At 40.4% G+C, this 25,059-nt stretch overlaps 1 protein-coding gene and 1 long non-coding RNA gene across 6 annotated transcripts in view; one reads left to right on the top strand and one right to left on the bottom strand.

Annotated features, from left to right (window-relative positions):
* The window catches only part of LOC309689155 (uncharacterized protein), a 318,224-nt gene extending 293,550 nt beyond the window's left edge, over positions 1-24,674 (bottom strand). The window contains exon 1 of the transcript XR_014271266.1: positions 24,652-24,674. The gene's annotated coding sequence lies outside the window, so the exon portion shown is untranslated. The remainder of the gene's footprint in view (positions 1-24,651) is intronic.
* Positions 5,134-8,214, top strand: LOC309689812. 5 transcript variants are annotated; one of them, XR_014271522.1, is made up of 6 exons: positions 5,134-5,168; positions 5,290-5,422; positions 5,867-5,902; positions 6,270-6,411; positions 6,773-6,860; positions 7,447-8,214. It is a non-coding gene; the product is annotated as an uncharacterized lncRNA (long non-coding RNA). The 5 variants fall into 5 exon arrangements; XR_014271523.1 differs by lacking the exon at positions 5,134-5,168 and having other exon boundaries at positions 5,209-5,422; positions 6,350-6,411; XR_014271524.1 differs by lacking the exon at positions 5,134-5,168 and having other exon boundaries at positions 5,209-5,422.
* Positions 24,675-25,059: the final 385 nt, after the last annotated feature.

The following is a 25,059-nucleotide window of genomic DNA, read 5'->3' as shown; positions in this document are numbered from 1 at the left end:
AAGGTGTATTTCGAAGAGATCTGTCTTTGCAGCTCTTTGCAAAGACATCCTATTGAGAAAGATTTTCCTGATTTTTGAATGAATAATCCACTACTGTGGATACTTGGCATCTGAGAGGAAATTTTTTGTTTTTAAAGCAGTAGTTGTGGACTGGTTGAGGTGGCCTGCCTTGGCATTCATGTTGTTGCTGAAGTGTTTGTGGTGCTGCAGTCCTATCCAATCCCGCCCCTTCTGCCCCTCACACTCCTCGTCCAGGACCCCCAGCCTCCCTCTCTTCACAGCCCCCTCTCACACCCTCAATCTTTCTCCAGGCTGAATGAAAGAGAAAATAAGGAGATCTAAATGTCAGCGGGAAGCTGAGTGCATTCCTCTTGCCATGTCCTGAGACCGGTCACCCAGAATAACTTGTGATCCTGGGACAAAGCTGACAACAGCAGGTGGCCATATAAAGAAATTTTCCTCCCCGAATTAGATCTTATCCCAGAGAAGTGCCATTGAGTCATAGATAATACAACCCCGACCCCCCATCCTGCTGGGTCCAGAAGGATTTTCATTTCAATTTCTTTACACAACGATGCTTTTCATCTTGACCAGGGTGAAATGACAGTGCTGCAACTATGAAATAAATAGGAAGCAGCTGAAAAGAAGAATTATCCCCCAGACCTGCAAAACTGCCTGGAACGCCCTACTGTTTCCATTCATGTGTGATGCGTCTCAGATGCAACCCAAATTCCCTTACGTTGTACAAATACATCACATACAAATTTACTCAGCTATAGTCAGACAATCCATATCGGCACACTAAAACAGAAACTTTAATCCAAACAGGGTATTTTACAGTTTCACCCCCCTTCTCCTTTTTCATCGTCCTTTTTTTCTGCGGGACATATAAATGATGCATGAGGACAAAAATGTCAACCCTAAAATAAAGAGAAAGCAATTTTGTTGCACAAGACACTGAATTATTTTTTTTTTTTAGTTATTTTCTTCATAGGTCTGCTTGTAAAATGCCAGCTCTCACTAAAAGTCAAATGTGTTTGTTGAATGTAGGACATTATTCACATGCTGTATTCTCCATGAGCGAGATAACTCTATAAGCCCATTTAATAGGTCACAGTTCTAGACAGGGGTGGGACAAAATATCCATATGGTAATATATCATATCTTTGTTTCTTGTGATATATAGAGAAATATCTTATTGCAATCACATTAGAATTGTCTGCAACACCTAATTTAGTACTATATTCTGTAACATAATCACACTAAATATAAATAGAAAAATCATAATATTTTTTGATGAGCATATTGTTAATATGAGTTAACTTCAGTTTATGCAGATATGGGAGAAAAACAATACAGTAGTCTACAATACTTTCTATGAGTGTAAATATAATGATTACTGTGCTTTTCATTGCACAAAAGGAAGAAAGTACCTCTAATAAATGCTCATAATATGACATCAACAGTATACAAAGACAAATTGCTAACACTAGCAGCTAGAAGTTTTTTATCACTCAAATCAACGTATAAGTACTTTTAATCCTTTAACCCAAGTGAAGAGTGACAGAAAAGGTGAACAAGCCCCACACTTGCCTTTTGGTTTTGAGTCATGTGATTGTATCATCTGACAACCCGCCTGTGATGTTCTTTTTATACTCATTTTATTATTTAACCACATTAGCTCTGACATGCTGGCGTGTTGTTTTAGTGCCTGGAGTGTGGTATAGCACATCATCCTGCTGTGTGGGGAAACTGCGTTTGGAAAACAACATAAAAGTAAAATCGACATAAATGCCAGGATCCAAAGTTTGCAAAGATTACGTGTTTATAGAAGAATCATACTCCTCCAGAGGATTATCACCATTATTTTTCATGGTGTTCAACATACAAGACCGTCCTGCTTTTTTCACATTGCTTTGACACCCCTTGATTCTGCTGTGCAGCTGTTTTTATTTTTTATTTTTTTAATCCTTGCCCATTTTCCACTCTGATGTCCGAATTTACACAACATGGAGACAGCTAGTGACTTCACCCTGCAGACCAAAGTGAATATTTGAAAAGCTCAAACCCCGGTTTCATTTTTCTGAAAGGTAGCTTTGCTGGCAACTATAAACTGTGGTTCTGAATCCCTTTATGTGATGAAAGCAAAGATCCAACTCTCAACATCAGAATAGTCATAAACTAAAAGGATGTTTAAGTATAAACACTTCAAATGAAGGCCATAGTATTTACAAACAGGACTGTGCAGTTTGGCTTTTCAACCAGACTTTTAGGTCAATAAAGATCCAAGAACTTATATGTGTCCAAGATTTTGTTTGTTTTAAGTAATATTAGTAATCAGTTATTATGAACTGTTGAAGGAAGTGGCTAGGGAGAGGGAGGACTGTGCTTCTCTGCTTAGGCTGCTGCCCCCAAAACCCATGGATGGATGGATATGATGAAGGTATTGAGAAAAGAAAAATGAGTATAATACCACTAAATGCTATTTTTAAATACTAACCAGACAAGGGACAACAAACATTAACTTGTTATGCAGACAAATTTTGTATTTGTTGAAGATAAGAATTATGCATTTAAATTACAAGCAGAAAGAAAGTGAACACAGTTTTAATAATGTTTAAAATTAGGTTTTTAAGGCTAATACAGTTTTTTTTAATGCGCTAACCTCACATTTATTTAGCGACTAGGTTGTTTCAGGTTACATTATATAGCTATACTTAGCTTGTTTATGCTGGAGACTTTCTATGTAGAGTTTGGATGGTTTCCCTGTGCCTTTGTGGGTTCTTCCTAGGTACTCTGGCTGTCTCCTTCAGTCCAAAGACATGCATGTTAGATTAATTGGTAATTCTTAAACAGCCACAGGTGTGTGTGTGTGTGTGTGTGTGTGTGTGTGTGTGTGTGTGTGTGTGTGAGCTTGAGTTGTTATTTGTTTCTCTGTCTTAAGGGTAATTTATGGTCCTGCAAATGTGTATCACTGCATATCCATTTTGTATCCATTCGGTTCAGTTGGGAGGGGTTACCCACCGGAGACACATTCCCCTCCAGTTCTCCTAGATCCTAAAAGTGTGTTGTTGGAACTGGATGACGTATACATCTGCTGAATGCTGACTGCTTGACAGCAGATTTCACCGGGAATGAGAGAAGCACAAAAAAAAGACTTAAAAGATCCTAAACCATGATGTGAAAATCACAGACAGTGGCTGCAGTCGACACCTTTCAATGTTTTTAACACTTTGCGTGTCATAACTTCTTCTCCCCGCTTGTCTTGAAAGAGTTTTACCCTTAGCCTTTCTTTCATCTCTCATTACAAGTTGAAAATTTATGTTATTTAGACTTAACTCGTTAGATAATTAAACTGCATACATTATTTGTTGGAAGTGGGCTTTGGTCATATTGAGCCATCTACTAACACCTACACCATCACAAGCAAGACCATCAAATGTCCTGTCTTTATTATTTCAGCCTTTGCTGTTCAAATAAAAGACGTGAATCACATGGCATCCTGCTGAGGTCATTTCATTTGTATATTAATAGCAATATTTTGCATTTTCTGCATTAAATAAATGGATGATTGCAAATAACTAAAGCAACACTGATAGTTTCCCAGAATAAATCTGGTAAGCACAATATTGGGATTTTTAAATGGACCATTGAGAAAGCGTATAGAGTGTGTACAAAGAACAGTGCATCACGCATGGTTACCCTCCTCTCCCCAGACCAAGGCAACCAATATGCTATCCCAGCCTCACCTTTCCTGGATCATTTGCTGGCTAACACCTGATACTTTCATGTCACTAACTCGCCGGCTGCCCACAATTGACTTGCCAAATGGCCTGAGACCACCTATTCTGCAGGTCCCCATTGTGGATCAGTTGAACCTCATCCAGAAGCAAACTCTGCCTAATTGACTCCATATGTTCTCTCAGAGTTCAGATCCACCCGCTGGCAATATCTATGAAATCACTTAAATGCAGACTTGCTCAGTGATCAAAGACATAACGATGGTATTGATCAAAATGCAACAAGTCCAGCAAAAAAGGCCGGCTTGTTTTTATGAGCAAAAGAGACATTTTTCAAGAATGAACTAAAATGCTGTTCTGTATAAAAATAACACTCCACACATGAAAGTAACAAGCCTTTCAAAATATGAAAAAGCAGGAAATAATTTTTGTGACATTTTAATGTGTGTAGTGTTTATCTTTTCATTTCAGCGTATCCCACAGCCAGTCCTGCATTCAAAGGCTGTAGTCACAAGAGGCCTTAAAAAGATGTGTCTGCCAGAGAGAGGGGACAAACAGCAGTTGGCAGGACTGTTGGGAGTCAGCCGCTACTGGCAGCTGCACAGTGCAGAGAAGCTGCTGCTCTGTGTAGCCTTCATTTCCAATTGTAGGTTGTTAAGGGAATTTGTAGCAACAATCTGGGACATTTGCTAATAAACACATTCCAATTTTACTGCTCTTTGTGAAACATAAAACACAATTTAACCAATTCATGAAAGCTTTATAGTTGCAGCTCAAAGCGCCTCATAATCTTTGCTTTTACGGGGAAAGGGGGGAAAATGACTTTCCACGCACAGCATATCGCGTGTTTATCACTATAAAAAAAGCTATTAAAAAATTTGCTTCATTTTGAGTGCTGAACCTTGAAAACCAAATTTTTCTTAAAACAACAGAGACAAAAAAATCTGTTAGAGAGTTTTACACAACTTTCCCTGTTTTTAGTTTCTGTGAAACAAGTTGTATGTTTCTCTTGTCCTTTCACAAAGCCCTTATGCAGACATGCCTCCTCATTTTGTCTTCTGAAAATGCATTGAAAACTGAAAGAAAATAAGCTGCCTTTGGTAGCAGAAGTGTTGACCTTTTTATACTTTGAAATATACTTTCTTCTTCTTTTTGCTGATCTCTTTCTGGATTGCCACAGCAGGTCATCTGCCTCCATCTCTCTTAACATCCTGGAGGAGGTTGGCATTACTGGTTGGTTTGCACATGTCACGGATTTTTCTCTTTTAATGGGAGCAAGTAACCATTATAAAACCATATAAAAACAGAACAAAGTTAGGACAAACCTGTGTGACTTATGCTCAAAATGGACTAATTTGAGAGTTTTGTAGTACAATAATCATGAAGCGCTTCACTGAAAAAAAGGGACTGGCCATCTCTTGGATTTATGTAAGCATCTTGCATGTATTTAACACAATTGCTTCATGTTTTAAAGATAAATGTAACTATATAGTGTAAAAACTACATGATATGCAGAAAGGGTGTATTAAATTGTTCATATCATGTTCAGGTGAAGTAAGTCAATAAGATAGCAACGTTAAATCTCGTGAAACCACGCGTGATTTCATCTCGCGGGCTTTGGATCGTGGTTTAAAAAATGCATCCATCTCAGTCAAGTCGAGCAGCCAACTCTACGTTTTTTGGTATGTCTTGATTTTTTGAATTAATGTTTACCATATTTCAGCCAAATGTAGTTAAACGTCTAGAGTGCCGCCATGTAACATGCTAAAAAAGAGCCGTTAGCTTATTTGCTGTTTTATCTGTTGTCAAAGAATTGGCGCTTTTTCATTTGAATTTGTCTTTGGCACAAGAGCCGTAATATCACATTAAACCTAATTACAAGGCACTCACAACATAATTTGGTTTTCTGTGTGAATAGATTTGCCAACTGACTCTTCAGTTACATTGTGTATTTACTGCACCGTGGTGTTAGTGAGATTTTGGACATTGAACAGCTTTAGCTAATATCATCAGTGGCATTATGCTAGCTTACATCCCTACCCTTCCTGCCCTCACCTGCTGTCCTTTTGTTTTTGTTTTTTTTTTGCTGCACATTGAGAGATGACCTCTATTCTGCATTTCACCAGGAGTCAGCTGATGGATTGTGGGTTCAAGGTGTTATGGTAAGAAAGTATATTCTATTTTCGCTTAAGGTTTCTGTAACTTAATTATAATAGGTTTTTTATAATTATTAGGTGCATGCATACTCAAATAGACCACCCTATTAATACAACTGAGAAATCCAAAATCTGCCATAGGTTTAACCTGTATGTATTGTCAGAAAGGTGATTACTGGACTCACATTAATGCACACTTGAACTAAAATGAGGTTGTAACTTGTGGGTTCTTGGGTTGCAAATCAGAAACAAACATCTTTGGATTTTTTTAATCCCATAAGATCTGGAAACACAGTTTTTATTCAACAAAACATTACTGATTAACCAAGCACAGTGCCTGCTGTTATTTCAAAATAATTTTATGTCATTTCAGATAAAATGCAGCATTCCAGTGCATCCCAACCTTGCCTTTACAGTCAAGGTTTCTGACGGAGCTGAGTTTCTCTCTGACAGTCTGCTGAAAGTGTTTGGGGGAACAGGGCACAAAGCTAAAGGATGTAGCTGCCATGATGACAGTAAGAACTTTAAAATTCTTTAACTACAAAGTGTATATGTATTGCATTAGGTCAGTAAAAGATTTTTATGCTGCATCCATTGAAACAGTCAACTATTACCCGTGAGTACTGATTCCACCGAAAGGATGCCATAATTTTCGTTATGCATTTACTGGCCCACTGAGAAAAATTTATCTTTTTAAAAAAATAAATGTTCTGGAAACTATATATCCATAAAGTTGATGTCAAACAGGAACTTTTGATATTTCTTTGTAGATGCTGGTGTTGCATGTTGACTGGTTTAAGTTTTTGTCTGGGATCATTTTCTTCTGTGCTACTGAAAAGTTCACAAATCTCTGTTTTCTTTGTTATAATACTTTAGGATGACATTAATGCTCGAAGGGAGTCTCATCAAAGTGCTCCGCATCTGTGTGAAAGACAATTGCAACATCTTGGTGCAGGAGTTCATGGTGAGTGTTTTATGAGTAGATTGTGGCTTTGCAACATTTAAAAATGCATTTAGTTATCCACTTGATCCTCATTGGACTGGTTAGGACCAGTAGTCCTCTTTAATAATTTGAAGTTCACATGAGGCCTGGTAGCGAACTCGGCCGCCCCCCCTTGAGGCCCCACCCCCTTATATTAGGGGTCACATCAGTGTGAAAAAACTTTAAATTTGTCATTCTAGTGAACAAAGGAAAATCCCACCAATATTTACATTAGCTTTTGTTTGGAAAAAAAAAAGACCAACAGCTAACCAAATTGTGGGGCTGAAAGTCTAAATTCTAACATCTTCTGAGTGACATAACCTGGATTTCTGATGGGCCGGTGTCTTTCTAACAAAAACTAATGTAAAGCATTTGAAATTATTATGTTTTTCACTCTGTCTTAGAAACTCTGTTAGACCATGAATGGCAGCATGGCAGGAAACTCTTTGGCTATAGCTATTTACTATGTTGCTTGCATTGGTTTAAATTACTCTAACATTAGAACTGGTAGATTCAAAAGAGATGAGTTTAAAAAGGAATCTTAAAGAAATGTTTTGTGTTTAACCAGGACTTGACTGAGGCCACTGCACAGATTGAGAAAACCACAATGAACATCTGTCTCCAGAGGATGCACCAGGCAATGACTTTTCTGATGTTGGCATCATCATCGAGGGTATAGTAGTTCTTCAAGATCTGGATAACGTGACCTTTGCAGTAGCCATGCTGTTTGGACCTTTTTTATTCCTTCAATATGAGTTACCCATCACAACTCTGCTACACTTTTGAGGTGATTCAAAGGGTGGTAATGGAGTTGGAAGCAACTCAGCTCTCAAGAAAAGCTCACAACTAAGACAAAACTGCTCCTGCAAGGAAAGCTCACTGTTATGCATGCAAGCTGATCAGCTCTAGGTGAGAGGACATTTAAATCTCACACTTGTTCTGCTGCATTTTTGAAGCTCAATTCCAGGAACGGATCGCAGGGTTCATTTTTATATACTCTGCAACTGCCATGAGGACGAGCCGTTTTTCTTGTTGTTGTTTGTTTTTCCTTTTGCTCTATACAGCATTTTGGCAGCATTTTTAAATTTCTCTTTGTATTTTTTCTTTCTTTTACTAGTGAAGAGATGTAGCATGAACAGTTATGCAGTCTAAATATCCCATATGGGTCGTGTGAAATGGTATTTTCAGTTTCATTCAGTTGAAGTAAAGAACGTTGAATATTTCTAAGCTTGCTGTTTTGAACCAAGATGTCACAGTATGATCAGTGCTGTAATTTTTGACAGTCACTGTATCAATGTTATTTTTGCATCTCTTGAATAAAGGTTTTGACCTGCAAGTGCTAATTTCTTTAGTTATTGGGGTAAAATGGGTAATGTTAATAGGAAGGTGTTTGCCAATTCAGTAACCTAATTTAATGTTAATGGAAACTAACATTACCTCAAATTGTTTAGTTATAATTGTTGTTTAACTGAATCTTGACGTCAGAGGCCTTAAATAGAATGTTTTGATTTGTTCTTTCCCAACATTTTTCAAAAGAAACAGTCTAATTTCTTTGCTGTGATTGATTCCAGAGAACACGGAAGAACTGACATTATTTAACTGTTGATTTATGTAGATTCAGTGGAGGAGTAATGTCAGTTTAATTCTTTACCTACTGTCAATGCAGTGAAATTAGACATTTTGTTTTGAAAGGTTACTGGTGGATGCCAGCAACCATCTTGGAAGAGAACAATACAATCTGTTATAAGGCCTCCATTTGAAAATTGTGTATTTGATACTAGAATATAATAGCAAAATGTAATTTGAAGATAACATGTAGCATTTAAGTGACCAAGTAGTATTGGGTAAAAGTTATTGAATGGTGTTGGGATAAAGTGAGAAAATTGTGAAGGATTAAAATATTTCAAGAGCTCAAATTACTTCATCAAAACATGTTTAAGTCACATTTTATCAACACAAATTGCACAGGTTTATTGAACATGAATAAATTGTGTTAATTTAACTCAATTGTTTAAGTTGCTGCCAAAGCAAAACATCTGTGTGCAACAAATGTCCACCATTGAATTAAGTAAATCCAACAACATATTTTTTTCAGTGTTCTATCTGTGTATGACTTGGGTATTCTGGCTGAAGTCTTTGGCTACCTTGGACGTCCTTGACACATTGCTCACTGATAAATTCAGCTATTTTGTCATTAACTACATCTCAACTAGTAAAGTCAAACCAATATGACTGTATTTAATTAAGAGGACTGCATTTCCTGCATATCAAAACTCACAGCATTCCGTCCAAACTTGACATCATATAGCAAAGTCTTTAAATGCAATATTCATTGCAGTGTCAGAGACTTGATGAGTGTAATGCAGACTCTCAATCCACAGTTCAGTGTATTTATACTGCTCATTTTGTTGGAGTTAATGACTTCTGTAGATGAACATGGTTAAATATTTCAGTGATGGCGGATTACATATTTGGAAATCTAATGTGTAATGTTCACAACAAAACTGCTCCATCATACTTCTAGGATTTTTTTTCAGTTTCTCTAGGTAATAATACTTGTATATGTTAGTTGTCATGTCACTCTAAAAAATAGTTTTGTGCTATAAAACTTTAGAATTAACTATCTTTCAGTATATGGTGATTGGTATTGTTGCCTCACAGTCCTGAGTTTCAGTTCAGTTCAGTTCAGTTCATTTTTATTTCAAACATTTCAAACATGTGCCTTCACAATCATTACAAAATATCATTCCATTATTTGTTTGAAAAGGAGTAGGCAGAAGTATTTACTTATTTGTCCCTACACCCTCAAGTTTTACCTCTCATTCATTTATTTATTTATTTTTAGTCTTAAATTAAACAAACAACATATGAAACAAAAGTAAAGCAAAACAAAACAAAACATACATAAATCAAAAAAGAGAAATTAGCAAGCCCCACCACAGTATAGTTTCTTTCATATGTAAAATACAGAATGTGTATATTTGCAGATACACAAGTTATGGAAAAACAAACAAACCAAAACAAAAAAACCCCAAAAAAGAACCACAACACCATTACCAGCAACATTACCATTCTGGGTTAACCCCGTTGTCTTCATTCTTATACTTATTTAAAATTAGGTTTTTATATTTTACTTTAAACTGTTTTATGTTTTTACTGTCTTTTATTTCTTCTGTTAGACTGTTCCATAATTTAACTCCTGCAATTGAGATAGACATAGTTCTTAAAGTTTTTCTAGCACTTTGTATTTTTAAATTCCATTTCCCTCTTAAGTTATACCCACCTTCTCTTTCTATGAACAATTTACAGATTTCTTTTGGAAGCAATTTATTTCTTACTTTATACATTATTTGCGCTGATTTAAGCTTCACCAAGTCTTGGAATTTAATAGCTTGCATTTTGACAAAGAGTGTATTTGTATGGTCCCTGTACCCCACATTATTTATTAATCTAATGGCCCTTTTCTGTATTATAGTTATTGTTTGTGTGTTACTTTTGTATGTGTTTCCCCAGACCTCTACACAGTAGCTCATATATGGCAGTAGTAAAGCACAATATAAAATGTGCAGTGCTTTCTGATCCAACATATGCTTTGCTTTCCCCAGGGCGGCAATGCCCGTTTGTTTGATCCCGCTACCTGGCTGGAGCCTTTCTTGGTGGAATTTGCATGTTCTCCCTGTGTTTGCATGGGTTCTCTCCAGGTATTCCGGCTCCCTCCCACAGTAAAAACACATGGAGTTAGTAGGGTTAGGTTAACTGGTCATTCTAAATTGCCCATAGCTTTGAATGTGATTGCAAACGGTTGTCTGTCTCTGTGACAGACTGGCGACCTGTCCAGGGTGTACGCTGCCTGTCGTCCTAAGGTAGCTGGGATAGGTCCAGCCTCCCGCGACTTTGACAAGGATAAGTAGACGAGAATGGATAGATAGATGGATTTGTACTTGTTACTGAAAAAACTGTTAGGAGTACACTCTTCCATTCCTCAGGCACTGTTTTACTCTCCAAGAGTGTGTTTAGCAATCTGGCTAAAATGTCCATTGTCCTCTCTCCTAGACATCTCCATACCCTCACAGTTATGGCTTTCCACTCTGCATGCTCTTCACAACTACCATTACATCCTCCTTACTAATCCTCTGCAATTCCTGATTCACTAACTGTATTCCACCCATCCTCCTCTCGCTGTCATTTTCTTCATGAGCTCCTCAAACTACTCCTATCATCTCAAAACATTCTCTTCATTAGTTAATACATTTCTACCTCTATCCGTAATCACCCTAGCCTGCTGCATCCTTTCCAACTCATTCTTACCTAGCTAATCGATAGAATTCCTTTTCTCCTTCCTTGGTATCCAACCTCACATGCAGGTCACTATAAGCTTTTTACTTAGCATTTGACACCACTGTCTTTGTTTTAAGCCTACCCTCCTGGTATTCCTGTCTCCAGTTCATCCAGTTTACTTTAGAATTACTTTATATCGTCTTACTGGCATCCAATCTTTGAGGCATACACAATAATAACATTCAACATCACCTCTTCGATTTCCAGTTTCTTTCTTCACCTCCACAACACTGTTCACAAATGCTTCTTTCAAGATTACCCCAACTCCATCTCTCTTTTTATATACACCATGGTAGACCACCTTGAATCTTCCTCCCATGCTCCTCGCCTGCATCCCTTCCACCTGACACATAATATATCTACCTTCCTTCTCTCCATCATATCAGATACCTCTCTTCTTTTACCAATTACAGTCCCAACATTTAGTTCCTACTCTCACCTTCATTGTCCTGCTTTTCCTTCTCTCCCACTGCCTCCTAACATGCTTTCCCCGTTTCCTCTCCCTTTCCTCTCTTGGACAACAGTAGCACAGTTTCCACTGGCACCCTGCTGATCAACAGAGGCAGTTGTTGATAGCATGGGGCCAAAGTGATCTGACATGGAAATCTCAGTCATTCATGATCTGAACATTTGAATTGGAAAAGAATTTAGGCTGGATGTCCTTCCTGATGCAACCCTCATTTTATCTGGGCTTGGGACAGGCATTATCTAAAGTTCAGCAAATGTTAAAACATAAAGAGCAATTTGCTAAACGTTTTGAATTAGAAAAAAAGGAAATTGAAATTAGTTTGCTATATTAGCAGGTTTTTTCCTAAATTTGCATTTTTAGGAAAAAAGCTGTGTTATATCCTTGTTGTAGGATATATCACCAAATGTGGATAGAAAATTAATAAGTTATTATTATTTTTTTTTTCCTGACAGTGTGCAAGTTGAAATGACATTTACAGCTTCATGTTCTGAAGAAGGTTTACTGAAAGTGCAATGGAATTACCTTCTAATTATTTTTTTTCTCATAATAACATTTCTGAAGTTAGCAGTGGATCTTTGTATTTCTATAACCCTGGCTTCATATCTGCACTCAAAAGTTCAAATGGCCTCCACAGGCACCACATCCGCTAAAATGTCTTGGGAAGTTGTAGGATTCACATCAGCTGACAAATTCTCAGTAACTCTGTGATACTATCATGCCAATATGGATCAAAATCTCTGAGGACCTCATTAAATCGATGTGACCAGGAATTAAGGCAGTTCTGAAACAAACTGGGTCCAATCCAGTCCTAGAACGATCTGCCCACTGAAGTAGTATTCACTGGACACACACGGTCCTAGTGTGTACAACATGTTAATGTAGACATTTCCTAAATGTTTTAAAGCTCTAAATCTCTATTACAGTGCTTAGATAAGAGCTTTTTCCTCTACTTCACTGTCTGGATATTCTGTCTTTGTACAACAGAAGGGAGCTTTGGATAAAAACACAGTGCTATTAATGGGAGTCATTTGGATTTTTTTCATTGGGATTTGGTAACAAAGAGAAGACTGTGAAATAGTTTTATTCTTTGTTATGTTCTGTGGTTCCAGCTCTGTTGTACATGAAACAAAAAATGATGGCTTGAGCAGGGATAGTAATAGTGCCAGAAAACCCTACTCACCAAACCACTCAAATCAATTATAATGATATCAGCCTTTTATGTGTTTGAATGTGACCCTAAAAAGAGAGACAGTGTGTGTGTGCATGCGTGCGTGCGTGTGTGTGTGTGTGTGCGTGTGTGTGTGTGTGTGCATGGGTGCATGGGAATCAGAACTTCAAAAAGGACCTGTGAGTACATGCAAACATCTCAGCCTCTGTGGACAAACCTCCCATAGTGCCTGAGGAAAGCACTGAGTTTGCAAAACAGCTGTCTTGAACTGCTCTTCCATAAACACAGACAATGTGGAATAACTTGTCATCAAACTCTTGGTGAAAATTTTGAGAGCTGCCTATGAAAATATTAGCAGCTATAGGAGAACTGACAGACAGATAGATGCTTTATTTATCATCAAGGGGAAGTTCAAATATCTATAGAATAGCTCCATTTAAAAAAACAAGCATCCCTCCGGACATAATTGTAAATATATAAACAAATTCAATAATATTAAAAAAGCAGTTAAAAATGCAATAAAAACAGGACTAACAACATAAAATATTGTAGCTGCAAGCAAAATGTGAATGAGTGTGAGATGATAATTTGAGGTAATTTTAATAGTTGCAGTAAAAACTGAAAGTTGTCAAAGAGCAAGGAGTCATTAAATCACACTTGATAATTAGTGTCAATTTAGTTTATTAAGATACAGGAGATGAGGTTTTGTTCATCTGATTTATTGTTTTCATTATAACACAGCAGAAGGCATACAAATATTTATCATGGTAGTTTTCTGCTTTATTTACCTTATTAAAATGGTCTGTCACTTATAATACAGAAAGTGTAAAGTGAATGTAATAGCTTCCTTTTGGGACACAGAAATACGTGGGAGGATATTTGTTGGCTGTTACTGACTGCCACATGACAATCATGAAAATGGGTTCAATAGCTGTATCCATCAAATCTAATGTTGTTCCAGCAGCCCTGAGCAGCATTGCGTGCTGAGATATAATTGCGTTACAACATCCCACACAAGTAATTCTCCGAAAATGTCTCCCAAATGAGTTGCAAGATGAAGCTCTGCGTGTTTCTAACAATTAGGGAGGAGATTAGAGGACAGGTGTTACCCAAGTGGGTTCTAAAGAAATTACAACACAAAAAAATACACTGGGACTTGTGAAGGATTCGGAAATATGCCTCCAACCTTTGAGACTTGATTTACTCATTGAGAATGGAAGTAACAAGTTTGTTTAAATCGCACATGTAGCAGTTATTGTGTTGCTCCTGATGGTCTGCTGGCTTATTATGTTCTGCCAGTCCAAGAGTAACTGGTTGCCTTGCATTTCCCCCACAAAAACCCTACAGGGCCTGCCTTAATGCAATGGAAAAGACAACAGGCAGGGATCAGAACATTAAGGCTTCTAACTGCTGCCATATCCACAAAGCACTGACTTGGTGGGCCCTTTGTGTCTTGTTAGAAGATACATGTGAGATTTTCTCACAAACAGAAGAGGTTGTATATCTCAGGGTCTCATTGATGAGTGGAAGGAGAATGGAGTAGATGGGTAAATGGATGGATGTAGTAACATTTTGGCCACTTAACAGATTTTAACAGGTGCTATCTTGGGCTGTCATTTCCTCTTACCAAACAGTCATGGTGGCTTGTCATGGAGCATAACGCCCTGATCTTAACCATGGATTTACAGTTGTGGCCTAGTTGTGATCAAGTTATATTTGTCCTGCCAACTGCTAACTAAACCAACCAAGATCTATTACAGAAAGCTACCAAATTTCTCGGTGACAGAAGTTTTTTTAAGAAGCTTCCAAAATGTGCACATCTTATATGGTCTAGCAGCTAGGATTCCTGGTTTTCACCCAGGTGGCCCGGGTTCGACTCCCGGTATGGGAACATACTTTTCTTTCAGCTCCCTGCTGCAAAAAATCATTGGCTGCGCTCTGCCGCCTCTGTAGGCCATCACCAGATCCTCCCATCTTAAGAAAACTAGGACCATCACAGGAGACCCCTTGCACCTCACCCTCCACCTGTTTGACCTGCTGGCCTCTGGTAAGCACCTCATACAGGTCATACACCCAGACTCACTAACAACTTCACACTTCAACCTTAACCTGATATGCTAACTACACCTATACTACATCCAATGAAACCAATCCATACAAGGACACAGGTTTACATCTTGTCTATTAAATTAAAGACAATTATTTTTCTCCTTGTTTGTTATTTCCTGTGCTGTATGAGTCATACAGGCTTTAACAGCTCAATAGTACAACAGATGGATGGAGGATTCACTTCTTTCTCGGTGCAGTGCATTCAAACAGTGAGCAGTTCTGTCCCACTGACAGAACTTGATGAAGGGGCCTTTAAGCTGACTGACCGGGGCACACGATGGATGGGACAGCATAGTGTCTTTGGCGGGGCACCTGTCACTCCCCTCCTGTGATGTTTCCTAGTCACTTAGCAATCAGTCTTCTTCACATTGTAAAATCTTTCTAAAGGTTTTTTTCAATACAGCTGACCAAATGAATATCGTCTCTGCAAGTATCCCTATTCTTATCTTTAAAGTTTACATTAGGTAAACTGAGCAAAAGCATGCTCGACTAAAAGTGAAGAAAATGCTTCTGCACACAGGAGGGAGTTTGAATAACGTAATTAAGAGGAGCTTGAGTTAGCATGAGAAAGCCTGTCTTTGCACCTTTTAGAAACAGTGCTTTGTGTTCAGTCTTGTGCTTCACTACCCCAAACACTATCCATCTGGATTTGCCTAAAATTTCTACCTGCACCCTAGTACAATGACTTTTAATAGTAATTTGGTTTTGTGGCTGATAGCATAGAAATGTTTTTTTTAAAACCCCTGAAACCTGATTTCAAATGTTGTATTTCTCTTCAATAAAAATTCACAACTAAGTGTTCTGATCCAATACACATTTCCATCACTTTGCATGCAAAGTCTGCATTTGTGTTTTAAAGACCAGAGAGGAAATCACAAAAATGCAAAAATATTGAGAAAAACTTTGCCACGCTTGGTTGAGTTAGAAAAGCTGGCACAACTTAAAATTAATCTAAAGGTTACAGAAATAGACACCACCATGTAAACTTATATGTATAAACTATATAAACTTCTTTAAACACTCCAAAAAAGATTAGCCAAAGCAGAATGTAACAAAGTGCAAAGTCCTGTGATATTATCTTTGTTTCTCCCAGGATTTATAAAAGATGTGGAAATCAATTACGATTTTCCTAACTGGCACTGATTAGTGTCATGTGATCATGTTTGCACAGGGCTCAATGCATCCATACATGTTTAGTCTTTTGAACATTCTAACTGAGGCCTGTGGAGTCTGACATGCAGGATTTGGGCTCCCTGCAATTTCTCTGAGCACTGAACAGTCTGACCTTGGGGTGAGTTTGCTTGGACATCCAATCCTGGGGAAAATGGCATTATACCGAGTTGTAATTGTAAAAACACTAATGTTAAGTGTTCTTCACTTGGCTGAATATTATCAAGTGGGATTTCCCTATGACCATCCATCCCTGTTGGCTTCTGTGGGTATTTTTCTTTGCTTAGCTCACCGTGAGTTCTTTTTTCCCTCAGTCTACCAAATCTTTGCTTTGGTCACTAATGTTTTCACTCTTCGTTTGTTTTGGAAGACTAAGGTTGAGTCATGCCTAAAATGAGTCAGTTGTAGTTTCAGCCCCAGAAAAAGAAACTGTATATAGCAATACATGCACTTTCTCGGGGTATTGTTTTCTAGGAACCGGCACTTAGTTTCATCTTAATTGCTTAATTTTAAATCCATTGTTTGCTTTTTTATGCCGTTTTTGTGTTTTCATAAAATTGCCAGTTTTCCTGTTGATCTCTGCTCAATAATTAGAATAAATGTTTAAAATCAAAAAATTGAACTTTTTTACAAAAGCATTCAGACTCTTTGATGGTTTGCACACTTTATTAAGCTTTAATTTGAGTGTAAGAATAGCATCTGCGGCCTTGAGCGGCAGGTAAATAAATCGATGTTTACTTTCTTCATCTGACATCCACAAAGTTATAAAGGGATGCAAGCTTAAGCTGACGTTAATAAAACATTTCTACAACACGTATGCTTTGTGATGTATACATTTAATTAAACAGCACAGTTTATGGATTGATAAATATGCAAAGTAGCAGGAGATTTATCTTCAGCACCACACTTTCTGAAAATAAAGTACATTATTGGACAATTAGGATTACGAAGGCATGTTACTGGTGCAGTACTGAAGTGTACTCCTGAAAGCAATACTTATTTGTTTCCCTTTTGGTTTGTACCCAACAGAGACCAGGCTGAGATTGGGTAAGAATTTAGACCTAATACAATGATCAAAAGACAGAAAGAAACAAAAGCCTTTTGAAATGATGCATACCCATGATGAAATACCCATATTATTGTACTTAATATCAGCAATTAACTTAATGTACAGGGTGGGCCATTTATATGGATACACCGTAATGACATGGGAATGGTTGGTGATATTAAAGTCCTGTTTGTGGTACATTAGTATATGTGAGGGGGCAAACTCCTCAAGATGGGTGGTGACCATGGTGGCCATTTAGAAGTCGGCCATCTTTGATACAACTTTTGTTTTTTCAATAGGAAGAAACAAGAGCCCCTACGCTGTGGGCTCTTGTTGAATGAAGCTAGGACAGCCGCTGATGTTTCTTCATCAGTGACAGTTTTCTTGCGTCCACATTTTGGCAAATCCAACACTGAACCAGTTTCACGAAACTTAGCAAGCAGTTTGCTAACTGTAGCATGGGAGATGGGTGGTCTCGTAGGGTGTCTTGCATTGAAATCTGCTGCAATGACCCGGCTACTGCGTTCACCAGATATCAACACAATTTCTATCCGCTCCTCACGTGTTAACCTCTTCGACATGACAATGTCATGGTCCTGAGAGCAAACCGCTCTCAGCTGTATGAGCGCCAGGAGGCAGCCCTCGCCCAGCTGGAGGAGGAGCTCCGCTGGAAGTCGTGGCGCGCTCCGGATTATGAGCATTTATTTCGCGGAACTCGGCTGGCTTTTGGAGGTCCCCGAAGTTGCCAAAAACCTCCGCCTGTTGCCCCGCTCGCAACCAAGCCTTGGCCGCTTCGGGTGGGAGTGCTCCGTTTTGCTTCGGATGCTCACGCTCCAGCCCCTGCATTGCCGTCCCGCACGTCAGAGGCTCAGCTGTATGCCCCGTCAGCTTCCTCTCCTCAGAGGAAGCGACGCTCACGCCGCCGTCACTTTTCATTTGCTGAGCAACTCCCGGTGGTGAGTTATGATGACTGCCTTTCACACATCCCACCTGAAGCCATAACTGAAAAGGACAATAAACTCACCCCAGACACGGTTGGAGTCTCCCTTTTGGATGATGACGTAGACTGGGAAAAGTTTTTTCATTTTGCTCCCTCTGAACGGGGAGAGATCAAAGACAATAAGCACTCGCCTAAGGCTGTAAATGCTTTTCAAGGAAACACTGTGAGCAATGTCACCAGGTCTCAAACACACAGTTCAGGTTCTGTCAGTTCAGGTTTTGTCAAGTCCAGCTTAGTCACCCCTAAGTCAGCTCCCTCTACAACTGTTAACCCGAGGATTTCGAAAACTGTTAAAACAAAGACTGTTAATACTAAGACTGCAAAACATGAAGTGGACGGTGGGTTCATTTTTGATAGATCTGTTTTTGTCGACCCAGTACATGTTGACCCTGAGCCTGCCATTTCTAAGACTGTTTTTTCTGGGTCTGCTCCTTTTCCTGCTCGTGTTCCTCCTCCCGGGGCAGCTCGGGCCCAGCGTACCTCTGCACCCGTACCAGTTCCTCGGGTGGGGGAGGCTGAGGCCCAGTTGGTCCCCGCTCTGGTTTCCAGGCCGGCTGAGGCTCTGTCCCTTTCTGCACCCGTACCAGCTCCTCGGGTGGGAAGGGCAGTTGCCCAGCCGTTGCCGGTGCCTGTTCCGGTCCCCAGGGTGAGGTCAGCCAGGATACAGCCCGTCTCCGCACCCGTACCTACTCCTCGGGTGGGAGTGGCTAGTGTCCGGCATGTGCCTGCACCCGTCCCTGTTTCTACTGAGGGCTCCGGAGAATTCGGTCTACAACCCACACCGCCATCTCTACTGCATGCTTTTCAGTCTATAGCTCAGTCATTAGCTCTGTTAGCAGCCCAGTCCATAGTACACTTTCCTGTGCTTCCGTTAACTCGGTCCTTAGCTCACTGTGCAGCTCAGCCAGCTCCCCATTGTTCAGCTCAGTTATTTGTTCCATCACCCGCTCAGCCTTCTGTTCAGCCAGTAGTCTCTGCACCTACTGGTCCTCCACTGCTTCAGCTGGAGGGCCCGAGGAGCCCGTCCGGCCTCATGCCACGTCAGCTGGAGGGCCCGAGGAGCCCGTCCAGCCTTATGCCACGTCAGCTGGAGGGCCCGAGGAGCCCGTCCAGCCTCATGCCTCGTCTGCTGGACGGCCCGAGGAGCCCGTTCAGCCGCCCGTCTCCGCTGGAGGTTCCAAGGGGCCCGTTCAGCCTCCCGTCTCCGCTGGAGGGTCCGAGGGGCCCGTTCAGCCTCCCGTCTCCGCTGGAGGGTACGAGGGGCCCGTTCAGCCTCCTGTCTCCGTTGGAGGGTCCGAGGGGCCCGTTCAGCCACCAGCTGCTCCACCAGCAGCCTCATCCACATTCACAGCAGCCGTGTCTTCATCCACACCAGCTGCGACCTCCTTGTCTCCGCCCACGCCGACGCCTGGTCCGGCCTCATCAGGGTCTTCATCCTGCACGATGCCTGGTCCGGCCTCGTCAGAGTCGTCACCGACGCCTGGTCCGGCCTCGTCAGAGTCTTCATCCTCGCCTGGTCCAGCCTCGTCAGAGTCTTCATCCTCGCCTGGTCCTGCCTCATCAGAGTCTTCGCCGACGCCTGGTCCGGCCTCGTCAGAGTCTTCATCCTCGCCTGGTCCGGCCTCGTCAGAGTCTTCATCCTCGTCTGGTCCGGCCTCATCAGAGTCTTCGCCGACGCCTGGTCCGGCCTCGTCAGAGTCTTCATCCTCGTCTGGTCCGGCCTCGTCAGAGTCTTCGCCGATGCCTGGTCCAGCAGCCGTGTCTTCATCCACGCCAGCTGCGACCTCCTTGTCTCCGCCCACGCCGACGCCTGGTCCGGCCTCATCAGGGTCTTCATCCTGCACGATGCCTGGTCCGGCCTCGTCAGAGTCGTCACCAACGCCTGGTCCGGCCTCGTCAGAGTCTTCATCCTCGTCTGGTCTGGCCTCGTCAGAGTCTTCATCCTCGTCTGGTCCGGCCTCTACACCTCGGGATCGCCGGCCACTTTCCGGGCCACCAGCTGGATGTCACCGCCATCGAGGTCGGCCCCCTGAACTGTTTCTACGCCGTTGCCTTCCGCGCGGCCGGCCCCCTGAACTGTTTCTACGCCGTTACCTTCCGCGCGGCCAGCCCCCTGAGCTGCTCCGTCGTCGCCATCGCCTGTGTCGCCGCCGTTGCCCTTTTTGCGCAGCCGGCCCCCTGAACTGTTTCCACGTCGCCATCGCCTGTGTCGCCGCCGCCTTCCACGCGGCCGGCCCCCTGACCAGCTCCATCTTCTCCTTCGCCGCCGCCATTGCCTTCCGCGCGGTCGGCCCCCTGAACTGTTTCCCCACCGCTGTTGCCGTCCGCATGGTCGGCCCCCTGAACTGCCCTGTGTTTGGGCTGTTTTCTTGGGCTCCGGTGTTTGCTGTGCTTTGCTTTTGTTTTCTGTTCCGAGCCCTCCGTCCTGGACCCCCGCCGCCCACCCTGGGTTGTTTTCTGTTTAGTTTAGTTTTTCTGAGTTTGGGCTGTCTGGAGCCAGCCCTTGGGGGGGGGGGGGGGGGGGGTCCTGGGTCCCCTGACCCAGCGTTTTTAGTTCCTTGTGATGTTTGTAATATTGTACTTGTGTGAGTTATTTTATGGTTTCTAGTTTCGATCCCTTGCCCTTCATGTTTCTCTGTGTCCCCTCTGTTCTGTGTAAGTCTGTGTCTGCATGTTTGATTTCCCCTCTGTGTCTTTCGGTTCTTAGAGTCCTCTGCCTTATGGTTTATGTCTCTGTGTTTCTCAGTTGCTGTCTCCACTATGTCAAGTTCGCGTCTCTGTGTGATCCTTCCTGTTTTACTTTGAAGTTCCGTGTCTTATGTGAATGTGTCCTGCTTTGCTTGTCTCGTCAGTCCTGATTTCTCCCAGCTGTGCCCTCCTTCTATGTCTCATTCCCTCGTTATCCCTCTGTGTATTTAGGCTCTGTGTTTCTCTTTGTCAGTGTCGTAGTCTCCCTCATGCTGTGTGTGATTCTCCCCGTGGTTCCTGGTATACTTTATGTTTAGCTTTCCCAGTTTAGTTTAGTACTGTTTTTGTGTTTCACTTTTTGCCAGCATTAAAGCTGTGTTTTTGAGTTTACGTTTTGTCTCCGTGAGTTTGCGTTTGGGTCCTCTCCTGCCTGCCACACAGCCGAACCATGACAGTCAATGGCTGTGAACAAAGAGAAACTTGTAAATAACTCATGAAAGAATAAAGTTACGTTGAAACCAAGCACACCATTGTTTTTCTTGTGACATTACCAATACGTTTGATGTGTCACATGGCCCTCTTCCTATTGAAAAAACAAAAGTTGTATCCAAGATGGCCGACTTCTAAATGGCCACCATGGTCACCACCCATCTTGAGGAGTTTGCCCCCTCACATATACTAATGTGCCACAAACAGGACTTTAACATCACCAACCATCCCCATGTTATTACAGTGCATCCATATAAATGGCCCACCCTGTACATGGCTGTGAACTGTGGGGGGGAGTTAGACCAAAAAACCCCACCAGGATCATGCTAAGAAGATTTTAACCCAGAACCTTCTTCCTGTGAAAACACACTGTTTTCTTCTTACCAGTGTGCAAAATACCAGACAGGTAGTACTGAATCCTTTGCATTTAACTTAAAGAAATAATGAAATGATAAAACCTTAAAATCTAGAGTAAACTTACTATTCTTCTTTCTTTTTCTTGCACAAACAAACAAATGAATGGCAGGTATGTGGGAGGAAAAACTCTGGAACTGGTCTTAATGGAACTTAGTCTGGCTAAAAATTTACATATATGTGCATTTAGCTTGTGAATGAAATTGTACATTTGTCCATCAATCTGTCATTAATTACTAATGAAAATATAGTTAAAATACATTTTCAGAAAAGAAAAAACAGTCTAATCTAATAATCCAATTTACAAAAGCATTCAGATTGTATTGAAAATGTTCCTTATTGCACACTGCTTTTATTTTAGAGAGTTGTTAAGAGTTGTATCTGTCTCGTAATTCAATAACAACATAAACATTGAATTTCTCCATTTTTCTTTCTCATTGTTATAAAGGGTAGTAAACTCACTGTATATTAAACTTACTTTTGGTGCTAAACATCTCCACATGAATCTTTATCTTGGACATAGTTACCTTAAGGTCCAATAATAAGAGGCCAGATTATTCCCATCCATTTGTACAGACTGTTCTTGCACGAAAAGAAATGGGCTTTTTGACTGTACCCCTGTTGATGATATAGATCAAATCACCATAAATGCAACAATTATACAGTCCAGCTGGACAGATGAAGAACAGAATAAATGTTATACTCTATTTTGTGCAACTACCAGGGAGACTACCAGCTGTCAGCATCTGGACAATTTCCAGGAACATGCAGCCTTTTAAACTGTCAGTTCTGAACTGAATTGTCAGTGAATATTTGTCTTAACGAGCTCCTAACTCGTGGCACGTGACTGGCAAAGCCACTGTAATGCCTTGTCAATTCCTCAAAGGTTATTATTATTTTAATCAGTATTGAAACAATAAGTAAACAAACACTTCATCTGCTTAGTTAGAAACAGCAGCTGCGGCTGCTCAAAATTTAAATCTGTGAAATGGTAATCTCTTTTCATGGTCCAGGTCCCCTTGCTTTTGTCCTCAATGGGACTCCCACTGAGATTCGTGACTTGATTTGAATATAAGACATGGAGTTGGCACCTTGCTATATAGGGAGGACTATGGAGACAGAGTTGAACTGATAGATAAGAAAAGACCTGGTGATTTTTTCATTTCAGCAGCAGTTGTTCTCTTTCTGGAAACATTCTTTTTGCACGATATTTTCTTCAGAGGTATTTTAATGTGATGAAAATCATCCCATTTCTGCATAGACTCAATAAAACAATTCTGGCAAAAATAAACAGTAAAAAATTAAACATCTATAGAGGGTTCTTTTCTGAATAGAGGGTTCACTCACTGATGTTCAGGGGACCCCCACTGTGTCATGTCCTGTTGCAGTCTGCTTACAATATCTGAACATACATCCAAACAGATGTAAAAATAATACTACATTACCAAGATTACCAACAAGCCATAGACGAACCAATAAAGTGAAGCAGTAATAAGTGTCTAAAGTTAGCTACTTTAAGTAAGTGTGAAAATGCAATCACATTATACATAAATCAATAAATTTATCTGTTATAAAGTTGACTAATGTTTTAGCAAACTGGTTTTCCATCACAAGTCTCCAATTTAATGACAGACACTTTGGTTTTAAGTTTATGCTTTCACGTTGCTTTAAACAAAATCTTATGCCAGGTTTAAACACTCTCCTTCATGGAAATATAAAGATGTTTAGACTTTTCCCACATTTCACCACCAATACTGGTCCATCACAGAGTGAGCACAAGAGATAGTTTACACGTGTTGCATAGACAAAAACTGTCAGAGGTTATGAATGAAATCCATGTGTCCAGCACAGCTTTGAAGACATGAAACAGGAGTTGAAGTTGTTGTTTTATGAAATATTTGCAGTTTCATAGGCTCCAGATTTGTGTCATTAATTACATAGAGGGCACAGCAACTATCAGAAATGATCATTAAATCACAAACTTTGTGCCACGTCAAACAGGTAGGCTTTCAAAGTCTTACTGTTAACCCTTTAAGACCTACCATAGAACCAAGTCCGCCAGAGCTTATATTATATTTTTACATGCTGTGGAGCTATTTTTGGGAGCATTTCAAGTTGCTATACATCAATACAACCATTATAGCCCAGATTTTAATAATATGTATTCATTAAGTGCATAGTAATTACATAAATTACATACATTGCAAAAAAGTGCAATAAACTACAAAAAAATTGAAAATCGTTTTTGCTTTTTTAACATATATTTCTACTTGGAGAAATTTAAGAGGCTTATCCCTCAAAACTGTAAATACAAAAAAGTTGCACAAAATAGTTTCCCACCACAGGAAATTTATTTTGAGTGTCTTCATAGTTTTATTTTTGAAATACACCAATTTTTATACACTGCAGGAAAAACGAAAATAAATATTATACTGCAAATTTGCAAAAAAGCAGCATATGCATCAAAATAAACTATTTCCAGCAGTGCAATATGAGTCCTAAGCATCCCAGAAACGACACAGAAAGTCATAAAGTCAAAGATAACTTTTAAAAAGACCAGTATAGGCCCTGAGGCCCTGATGGTAAAAAAGACTACATTTCCGCGAAAATGACGTCACTTCCGGTTTCGGGCAGGTAATGGCGGAAATGCAAAAGTTCACGCTGACGTCTATTCCAACGTAGGAAGTGTTATGAACAGCTGATCGAATCGGCAAAGCGTGTTTCTGGAATATTATGTTTTTTTTGCTGCAAGCGCTTTTTATGCAGTTTTTGCAAAGCTTTATGTGGAAGGAAACCGTGACCTAGGACAAGCTGATGGCATAAGATGTAAGTACAACTCCTCCGGTTTCATATGCAAAAAAAATTTTTGCGCTAGCTTACGTGGTTGCAGAGCTACCGGGATTTAAAAATAGTTACACAAAACAGAGCGTGTCCGCTCCGATCGGCTCTAAAGGGTTAAATCATTTGGTATACAGCAGCGATCCTCAAGTTGATTCCTGAACTATGAAGGATAGTTAATATTTCTTATTAGCTGATCTTAGAAAAGAAACAAAACTGTGTGACAATAGTAAATACAAAACAAAAAGAATCCTCCCACAGAGCCAGGGCTTCATCCAAACCCCTTTTCAAGACTTGAATAAAAGTATGAATCGTAGAATTTTGAGCTATTGTGGGATATTGATTAAAACTGTGTTGTCAGTCTCTCTAATATCTGTGTGTTCATGGCACACTCCAAGAGGAAGACAACTGTTACTGTCTCTCCAAGCCAGCTGTCAGCCAGCCTTATTG

This window comes from Aulonocara stuartgranti (genome assembly GCF_965226115.1).
Source record: "Aulonocara stuartgranti genome assembly, chromosome: 15".
Lineage (NCBI taxonomy): Eukaryota > Metazoa > Chordata > Actinopteri > Cichliformes > Cichlidae > Aulonocara > Aulonocara stuartgranti.
Note: the sequence above shows the minus strand (reverse complement) of the source record. Positions and strands in the feature narration are given on the sequence as shown.